Source organism: Lactuca virosa, chromosome 6 (assembly GCF_052849685.1).
Source record: "Lactuca virosa cultivar CGN04683 chromosome 6, Lactuca_virosa_CGN04683_v6, whole genome shotgun sequence".
In the NCBI taxonomy this organism is placed as follows: Eukaryota; Viridiplantae; Streptophyta; class Magnoliopsida; order Asterales; family Asteraceae; genus Lactuca; species Lactuca virosa.
This window is the reverse complement of record NC_136431.1, coordinates 108,913,214-108,924,073: the sequence shown is the minus strand read 5'-3', so window position 1 is coordinate 108,924,073 and position 10,860 is coordinate 108,913,214. Positions and strand designations below refer to the sequence as shown.

At 30.9% G+C, this 10,860-nt stretch overlaps 1 long non-coding RNA gene across 1 annotated transcript; it reads left to right on the top strand.

The window, feature by feature from the left end:
* Nucleotides 1–8,477: 8,477 nt before the first annotated feature.
* LOC145119083 (uncharacterized) lies at nt 8,478–9,715 on the top strand. The gene is made up of 3 exons (XR_013713655.1): nt 8,478–8,652; nt 8,844–8,913; nt 9,530–9,715. It is a non-coding gene; the product is annotated as an uncharacterized LOC145119083 (long non-coding RNA).
* The last annotated feature ends 1,145 nt before the right edge of the window (nt 9,716–10,860 follow it).

Sequence of the window (10,860 nt, the reverse complement as noted above, 5' to 3'; positions counted from 1 at the left end):
AGTTAATGTATTTTAGATGACACTTATAGTAAGATATTTACTTAAAAATAAGGAATTTATATCAATTATATTATGGGCGTGTTCGACAAAATTAGCTGATAATGGGTAGTTTGTAGCGGGTAGCTTGTAGCGTTTTCTTAAACGCTACATGAGGTAGCATTTGGATTTGGAGCGTCTTGTTTAACCTAAACGCTAGAAGCTTGTAGTGTCAAACAAAGCTTTCTGTTCGAAACAGAACGTTTTGTCAAACGCTAGAAGCTCTCAAACGCTCAGTGCCGAACATGTCATATATACTTATAAAAGGTTCCCAATCCTTGAGTTTAGAACATTTTAAATCAAAATGTTGGATCTGAGTTATATCTTTTTCTGGGAAAATGATTTGGAGGGGTAATTACATTTTCATCTCGTTTACATTTATGCAACTTTTTTTTATACACAAGGCGTGTTTCGCAAAAGTAGCTGTTAGCTGGAAGCGTGTAGCGGGTAGCTGATAGCGTGTAGCGGGTAACTGATAACGGGAAAGTGTAACTTTTATTTGTTATATGAGTGTTTGGCAAAAGTAGTTGGAAGCTTTTGAAATATATAGAATTACATAAAAGGACAATTGATTAAAAATAAATAAATATATAAATATATTTTTAAAGGTAATTATGGAAATTGATTTGAAAAGCTCGGTAACGTTTTGTGAAACGCTACATGAAGTAGCTTTTAGATTTGAAGCGTTTTGTTTAAACTAAAAATTAAACGCTTCTACTACCAAACGAAGCTTTTTGTTTAAACTCGAACGTTTTGTCAAAAGCTAAAAGCTAGAAGCTCTCAAACGCTTCCAAAAGTTTCGTGTCAAACACGCCCACAATCATTTAACTTGTTAAATGTATTCACATATTACCATTGTCATCGGCTATCGCAGGTAACAATGGTAACATGTGAACATATTTAACAAGTTAAATGTTCAAATGTGTACAAAAAAAACATAAATTGATTAAATATGAACAAAACGAAAAATTAATTACTCTGATAAGTCACTTTCCCCATTTTTAATAACGACTTTATTTTTCATATTTATTTGTCTTATTTTTCCAAACATTATTCTTAAAGTATTCAAATGATTAATTGTTTATCCCATTTATAATCTTTTGATTTGACAAATCAGTTTTCTACTAATTTATTTTTAGCAAAAACTTGATCAATTCTAAAATTTACTTTTTAATTAATAAATAAGTTTTTTATGAAATATTTTATATAACCTCTTATATTTTTTTCTTTTGTTTTTAAGCATATGCAATATTTTTTAAAGTAAATAATATTTAACAATAAAATTAAATAAATTAAATATGTAATAATAAGTATGAAGAGTCTTTTAAAAAAATAAAAAGAAAATATTATGTAGCAAATAAAAAAAAACAAAAAAATCAATATAGTGTAAAAATTTTAAAATTATTACAACTTTTTTACACTTTTTCATTAAAAGTTTATAAACTTTTTAATTTTTTTTAATACAACGTTCTAAACTAGTATTTAACGAAAGTATTTTATAATGTTATAAAAATTATTAAATTGTCATACAAAATCTATGAAACTCTTTAAGAATATTGTAAAAGAAAGTTTAGAAACAATAGTATGAAAGTTATTAAAAAATTGTATGAAAATATATATATAAAAAAAAAAAAGTTAAAAACTTGTAAGAAAAATTTTAAACATTTAGAAAATATTTGGTTTAAAAGTATTTGTATGAAAATTATATAAAAGTATAACAAAAGTTTAAAAAAATAATAATTGTATTAGAAAAATCTAGAAGAAAAAAATATAATAAAAATGTTGTAAAAAATTATAAAAAGTCTTAAAATTTTGTAAAAAAAGTGTTCACATTTAGACACTTTTTTTATACGTATTTGATCATTTAACTTGTTAAATGTGTTCACATGTTATCATTGTCACCTTAGATAACATGTGATAATGGTAATATGTGAACACATTTAATAAGTTAAATTGTCAAATATGTATAAAAAAGGTTGACTAAACGTGAAAAAACGAAAATATAATTATCCTCCCAAGTAATTTTCTCACCTTTTTCTAGATTCCTTACTGCCTATCATATTTTCTACTTGTGTTACCTTAAAAGAAATCTTTAGCAGTCCAACATGTTAGGTTAGGTTAACGTGGTTGGCATGACAATCATAACTTTTATCGATTATCTTTTTTTTTTAATTGTAAAGTATGTGTTTGATATGTTTTTTACTGGGTTTGATAAGATGTTGAATCAGACTCGATTAGATTTAGACAATCTGATACAACTAGAAACATCTATTTCAATCTTATAGCCTTTGATATGTCAGATCTGATAAAAAGTTGGGTCTGATTCTGTCAGACCTTGACTCAGTTAGATTTGATTCAATAACAACTATCAAACATGCATTTTATATCATTTTGACCAAATTAACTTTTAGTTTTGTACTCGTTTGGTCCACAATCATTTTTTTTGTAGAATACATCATTAAACTTGTTGGTCACCGGTTAATTATCCCAACATTTTATATTTTACATGGATTCAAAGGTAAACGATGATATGACAAGGTTGGGTCCATCATGCTCGGAAAAACCCTTCCAACATGTCTGCCATGTGGGCATATTAATTTGTTTTTGTTTTTCTTATCTTTAGAAACCTCTAAAACCAATCAACTAAAATGTATTACATACTAGGTGTAAGACTCATGTATTACATGGGTTAATTAAAAAAATAAATATAAAGGTATAAATATTTAAAAACTTTGGATTTATAAGAAAATATGAAAAATAATGAATTATTGAAATTGATTTTTCTTTTAAATTTAAATAAATAAACAAAATAAACTAATGAGCTTTAATTTGGAAATTTTGAAATAAGAAGGTAAGTCCATTAATGAAAATGATATTCATTTATTACTATATTTATTGTAATTATTACATTAAAGTATTATGTGGAATTTATTAAAATAGAAAAACTCATAAAATAACATGTGGAAAAGAAATTAATTCAAAATAACCACAAAATGACATTTGGCAAATTGAATGAGAGTGTGACATGTAGAAAAAAAAACATTTATTTGTTAGAATAGATTATTAGAGTAGATTATTAGAGTAGATGTAACTGTAGTTTGTATATCAAGCCTATAACCACTCTAAGATATATTTTATGGGCATAAAATCTTATAATTGGTAAATTTAATAAAATAAATAACGGAAGCAAATGCCACGTGTTCAAGGCAAATAATGGTGAGGGCAAACAGCGAAGCAGTTGAGTAAAGACGTAAGCGCCAGTTGATCAGCCAGTAGTACTTCTCACATGCACTCCCCCCTGGCCCCTGCTGCTTAAAATATCTTTTTCCCCATTTTACCCTTCGCATCTTGAAGATTGATATTTACATAAATATTTTGTACAGGGGTTGGCAAAAAGAAAAAAACCTTACGAAATTCCACATTTACATAAAATAAACGTATAAATCTGTTTTGTATCATTAATTTCTTTAACTTATACAAACATTTAAAAATTAGATTTTTTTGTTTTCAAAAAAGTAACACAGTCGTTTGTTGAGCGGAGACTTGCCTACAAACAAGAGTACATATGGTTCTTTCTGAAAAACATTAGAAAAAGGTTTAAATTTCAAATGTCCTTGTATATAAAAATCAAGGTCGTAAAAATCGTTCGGCGGTAGCTCGGCGGTCGACTGGCGATAAGGGATTAATCGGAGATTAATCGAGGACCCTTAATTATTAATAAAATCATTTAAAAAAATAGTTTCCCTAAAAAACCAAGTATTTGAAAATTTAAAATTTTAAAAATTTGAAAATTTTAGTTTAATATTTTAAAATTTGAAAGCATAAAAATTTGAAAATTTAAAATTTTGGTGTAAAATTTGAAAATTAAATTTTTTTGAAATTTTTAAAAAATTCTTGCCTATGACCGCCAAGGCCGACTTTGACCGATTTTGACCAATTTCCGCCAAACACCCTAATCGTAATCAGTTTAAGGCCGTCAAACGATTAATCGCCGATTAATCGGCCGCCAAGGCCGATTTCTGCAACACTGATTAAAATACACATTCAAAATCCAAACAATATATTTTACTAACTTATCTACAAATAAACACATGCAAAAGTTTTATTTACAGGACCCTTTTATTTATATGCACAACCAATGTTAGTTTACAAAATTATGTCTAACGTCCTAAGATCTACTATGGTTGCTAAGATCTCGATCATAATTTTAAATTTTACTATCTTAAGATTCTACACGAGAAAAACGATCTAGACGACTAGATCACACAAGATCTCATTCTACAATAACTTATGTATGCTATTGGACCGACTAGTATGTTAAGACCTTCCTCTGAGATGATGTCACATCCTTAGGCTTTATTGTATAGAGTTAAATCTAAAAAAAAGGTTGTTGCTAATAAGACACCCCTTAGACACCCTATTTTTACTTTTATAAAAAGTCAACCTATAATTAACTATTTATAATCAACTTTTTCGGAAAACAATGAAATTTCAACCAATAAAATTATTTCAAAAATTAATTTGGGTGTCTATATAGTAAATTAGGGTGTCTTTTTAGCCAACCAAAAAAAAATCATAAACTTTTTACGTTTTTTCCAATTTAAACTAAAAGGTTTCTTTTATTACCAATTTAAACTAAATATTTTTCAATTTTTCATTTTGCTTGATTAGCAGTTTCAGGTTATCTTTCCTTTTTTTTTTTAAAAACCCTCATTTTCATGAGTTCATCCAAATGACCATAGGTTATAAAAATGGTTTTTTTCCTAGCTTGGTATTGTTATATGATTGTATATAACACGGAAAACAATTCATGTGAGGTCACCTAAACAAAGGGTATAAATTTTTTCGAAGATTGATATTGTTAGATGGATGTATATAACACCGAAAACAATTTATATGACGCTTGGTATGTGGAAATGTTTCTATACTGACTGGAAGTCCTCACATAATCATCAAGATCTTTGGGGTAAAAAAATTTCTTTACTCTTGTTCTTTCTGGAATGGCATCGGTTTCATGTTTACTCTCCGCCTTCATAACCAAGGTACTATTGTTGCTGAGAAGTAACCTACTCGATCCTACAATACCTTCTTAAAACTGCATAACACATCTCCTAGTATCAAGCATATAAAAAACACTTTGATAAACTACAATCCACCTTCTATAAATCACCAATATATAACCATCCATCTATAAAAAAAAATATACAATAACTGAGCTCCATTGATGAACGAAAAAGGAAATCAACGATTTTTTGTCAACAAGAAAGACATGAATTGTTATATTAGAGAGTAAAGCTCATCATTTGTCAAAAGCAAGCATTAAACAGAACTGAATTAAAAACATGTTTCATAAAACCAAAGTTATCGTGGAATCTATCAATTAACATAATCATGGAAACATGTCATACATTCAATTGTATCCATGGATGAATGATGAACGTACCTAAGCAAAAACCCTAACAAAAACAACGTTATGTTCCTAAAGAAAGACCAAAAACCTTCCAACATTAATATACTAATATAGAAACAAATATGTCAATTAGTTCATATTAATAACCAAAAGGGCTTCTAGCCTAACGGTATCCGGTGTTGCCCTCCCTCCATGAGGTTGAGGGTTCAAGTCCCTTTGTGGACATATGTGGATTTAAGGAGTAGTTTAGGAGTAGATCAGATTTTCTGTTTCAAAAAAAAGTTCATACTAATACAGAAGGTGTGATCACTAATCATAATGGTGTACCCGGGTCGCCCAAGCAATCAAATACCGACCTGATCACTCTCAGAGGCAACTGTCAGAGGTATTCGTTATTGTACAAGAATTAACCATGGGTCAATGACAATATATGTTGGACAAAAAACCTTGGAACAAACATATCCTAGGAAAGGTGCAATGTACACATAATCGTAATAAACAAATATAAAGAGCTACAATACAAGCAGTTGTCCTTACGCGGACCCTGCAAGAGCCTGTATAATTCCTTTCTAGGAAGCCTATAAAAGTAAGCTTCGATAATTGAAAGAGGTACAACGATTCTTATGATTAGCAATTTAACAAGTTTCATACTTGACATCTAGTTTAGGCATCAGATAGCAATATTGGTCTATCCCTCGGTATAGCTTTCTAACCTAACATTTGTCTATTTTTTGCAGCGTGCCTTCCTGTTTCGACATTAGGAAAAAAGAACAACCCAACACCTATCAAGCATCCAGGAGGCTACCTAGCAACAGATCACAAGAAAGTTCAAAGATGCAGACAACACAATGGTAATGATAAAAAGCGTTTAAGGGTTTAATATCATGTTCGTTCTTTTAATATATTTAAAAACAAGATGAAAGCTAACATTATGCTAGGATCAACTTCCTTCGTCAAAGTATTATCAGGAACAACCATCTTAGAAACAAGTGTCTTTGAATTTTATCTTGATCATTCAAACAATCATCACTTGCCAATAAAGAAACAAACCGATTGGATTTAAGTACCTATCTCAAGTAAACCCTTCTGCACCAACCTCCTCTTCCTAATTATTATTACGCTCTCCTTTGGCTCTCTAATGGCCTTAACTGTGGCCTCGATCGTCTCATTTCCGGTCATTAGTTAGCCAAGGACATGGGATCAGAAAACACGGTAGTGAGAGGGTGGAGCTTAGGGTCGATTGTTGTTTCTAGTGAGCTCACTGGTGTCAAGGGTTACCGAATGTAACCTTCAAAGTGGGAATTCCAACCAAATAACAAAAAATGAAGAAACAAATGTTCGGTATAAATGGTTAAAAAAAGGATTTTGGTTTAGGGCTAATGTCATAAAAGCCCTTAAGTTTTCAAAAAATATTCGATTTTACCCTTTGATGACTTTTATGTTCAGTCAAGCCTGAAATTTGAGAATGTTTTTGCATTTTAGTCCTAGTCGGTTACCCGATTGGTAACCGGTTACATGCATACTTGGCGTGCCACATAGGAGTTGGGCTGCTGTAGCCCCACTTAGCGATGAGGTGACATTCCTTTATTTTAAAAACCAATGATAAAATAAGAGAAGAGAGGTTACAACGAGAGTTTCGAACTCGTCACCTACAAGGAGGCAACCACCAAATCCCAAACAACCTACCACTAGGCTGAAACGCGTTTGTTGTTATTTACACTAAATTATTTAATATAAAGTATTCTCTCTAATAAATGAAGGTTTTTTTTGTCACATGTCTTCTTCTCCTTCATTTTGCCACATAACTTTTTTTGGTTTTTTTATTGGTCATTAGTTAGCCAAGGACATGGGATCAAAAAACACGGTAGTGAGAGGGTGGAGCTTAGGGTCGATTGTTGTTTCTAGTGAGCTCACTGGTGTCAAGGGTTACCGAATGTAACCTTCAAAGTGGGAATTCCAACCAAATAACAAAAAAATGTTCGGTATAAATGGTTAAAAAAAGGATTTTGGTTTAGGGATAATGTCATAAAAGCCCTTAAGTTTTCAAAAAATATTCGATTTTACCCTTTGATGACTTTTATGTTCAGTCAAGCCTGAAAATTGAGAATGCTTTTGCATTTTAGTCCTAGTCGGTTACCCGGTTGGTAACCGGTTACATGCATACTTGGCGTGCCACATAAGAGTTGGGCTGCTGTAGTGTAACGCCCGGGTTTCGGGGCTAAGCATTTTTAGACGATGTAATAGTCTAGGTCAACTACTGTAACTCTTTTGATGTAATAAAAACGAAATATCTGAGTATTTTGTGAATTTATGTGCTTATTATTTAATTATAAATGTATAATTAATAAAGAATAAAAATAAGCGTCAAAATTAAAATATGAGATAAGCCTCTTTACATAAAGTTGTAGTCGTCAAAACAAGGATTCCGGAGATATAAAGAACGCCGAAATCCGAGTTATAACGAAGAAGTTATGACCCGACGAAGTTTCACGACGGAACCGGCACGATACCGGGAAGCGTGAATAGCGAATTTATGATAAAGCGAGTTTTTAGCCGACACGACCTAAATGAGAATCGAAGAGCTCTTTAATTGTGGCGTAACAATAAAAAGACAGACGAAAACGGACGTCGGATGAAGAAGTTATGAATTTTTAACGGACCAATCCTGTCCCGGCCTGTTAAAAATATAAATTTTAAAATAAATTCAAAATTAGCCAACGGAGTCTAAACGAAAGTTGTAGATTACGTTCCCGCCTTCGCGTGGATATAAATAACGTCAAAAACGGAGCTCGTATGCGAGAGTTATGATTTTTCTAAGTCGGGAGGCCGATACGCGATATTGGGTGACGTGGCACCACCAGAAATTAGACATGTGGTACCACCAGAAATTGGACACATGGCACCACCAGAAATTGGACATGTGACACCACCAGAATTTGGACAAGTGGCACCACCAGAAGGCCACCACATGCCCCAACTCACTATAAATAGAAGTGTCGGGTTCTCTCATTTCTTACACCTTTCCTCTTCCACTTTCTCTCTCTAAACTCTCTCTCTAAGCTCCCTTGAGCCCCTAAAAGTCTAGGTAAACCCCCTAGCACCCGAAGGAAGTTCCGAGGCTCCCGGAGTCCCGAGAAAAGAATCTTTCGGCTCGGAAACGCTGTTCCAGCGAAGCCCGGTTTTGAGAAAAACCCGCTGTAAGTAAGGTACGCCTACGAAATTTTTAATATAACTTTTAAATAATTATAGTAATGTTATTAGTCCTTAAAATAATTATTTGGGCTATTATTATTTATATATTGAGTGTTATTTAACGCTTATATAATAATAATAATAGCTAGACTATTAATTAGTCACGGTTAACGTTAAAACTAAACTCTAGTGGTATTAATACTAGGTTTTGGTCAAGGAAAAATTGTTTTGAGATAACGAAGTGCTGTTCAAATACCGAGTCACCACCTAATCAGGTGAGTGCATAGTTACTTTCATCTTACACATAGATATGAAGTATTTTATATTAATTACGTGCTATGTGTGCATATTATCTGAATACTTGCTGCCTATACCGATGAAAGATTTTTATACATGTTTTAAATAATTTAAACTGTATATGTATTTTATATCTACAAAAAAAATGTTGGGGTAAAACATGGGTAGATGTAATAAGACGATGTGTGATAAAATGATGAGAGACCTCGATGTTGTTGTTGTTGATTCTGTCATCTAGCGGAGTATGGATGACGACCACGGACTCTTCTAGACAGTCTAGTGGAACGCTAGCAGGCTCGCAACCTGTAGGTGTTTGTGAACGATGTGTTCACCGGTGTACTCCATCCCCCTCATGGTTGCCTTTAGGACATTTATTGCTAAGGAAACCCCTTGGCAGTAGTGTCCATCCCGATATTGATCCTTAGTCTAGGTCCCTTATGATAGGTGTTTTAGGGACGTAATGTGAGGATAACGGGAACGGGTAATCGGGTTATTGTTGATTGATGAAATTAATAAACTTATTTATTGTGGGTTGAAAACCCTATGTGATCACCAGGCTCCCAAGCCTGACCCACTCAGTTTCTTGTATTACAGGTAGTGGCGCACGAGCATAGATATGATGTTTGGGATGAGAGATTATGAATAAATGTAGTAAGGCTATATTGTACTGTTTATGCTTTTGATCTGTATCGAACATGACATCCCGATGTTTTTAATGAAATACATTTCTACGGAAATGCTTTGATAAGTCTTTATCATAATTTTATTTTGGGAACAAATTCCGCAACACTTTTATTTAAAATGTTACTCTGATTTTTAAACAAAGCATAAACAAAATCGGTCTTTTATGACCGTGAAAATGGGGATGTCACATGTAGCCCCACTTAGCGATGAGATGGCATTCCTTTATTTTAAAAATCAATGATAAAAGAAGAGAAGAGAGGTTACAACGAGAGTTTCGAACTCGTCACCTACAAGGTGGCAACCACCAAATCCCAAACAACCTACCACTAGGCTGAAACGCGTTTGTTGTTATTTACACTAAATTATTTAATATAAAATATCATCTCTAATAAATGAAGGTTTTTTTTGTCACGTGTCTTCTTCTCCTTCATTTTGCCGCATAACTTTTTTTGGTTTTCTTTTATTTTTTTATTTTCCACTTGTCATTTTTTGAGGTTTTTCCTTTTTTACATTAAATTTCTAAAATTTACGATTATATATATGGAAAGTTCTCATTCTATTTATGTAAGGTTATCATTTTATTAACTTTAGAATAAATTCACAAAAATGTTACAAACTCATTGATTTACTTTCTTTTTTCAATTACTTTATAAAATGTTTAATGTTTACGTATTGATATTAAACTTTTTTATTTTTAATAAACTCGTATAATATACGGGTCTCACACCTAGTAACCAAATATACTACAATTATTATTATTATTATTATCATTATTATTATTATTATTATTATATTTTTTACGAAAGAGATATTTATATTTATTTTTATAAAAGCGTGTATATATATATATATATATATATATATATATATATATATATTTCAAAATATGTATTTATACATTTTAAAACGTATAAATAAATATAAATATGTTTTTAAATATATAAACACATATGAATATGTTTTTAAAACATTAAAATATATAAATATATATTTAATTTATATAAATATGTTTTTAATATGTATAAAAACGTATTAGTATTTTTTTAATGTATAAATAAGTTTTTATAAGTTTTTTTTATAAATATAAATGATGTTTTTTTATACGCATAAAGTTTTTATTTGAACTAGCAACCTCTTGGCCAACAATCATGAGCTTACCACTAGGCTGAAACATTTTTTATGTTTATACTCACCATTTAATGTATAAAATACTATTATTATTATTATTATTATTATTATTA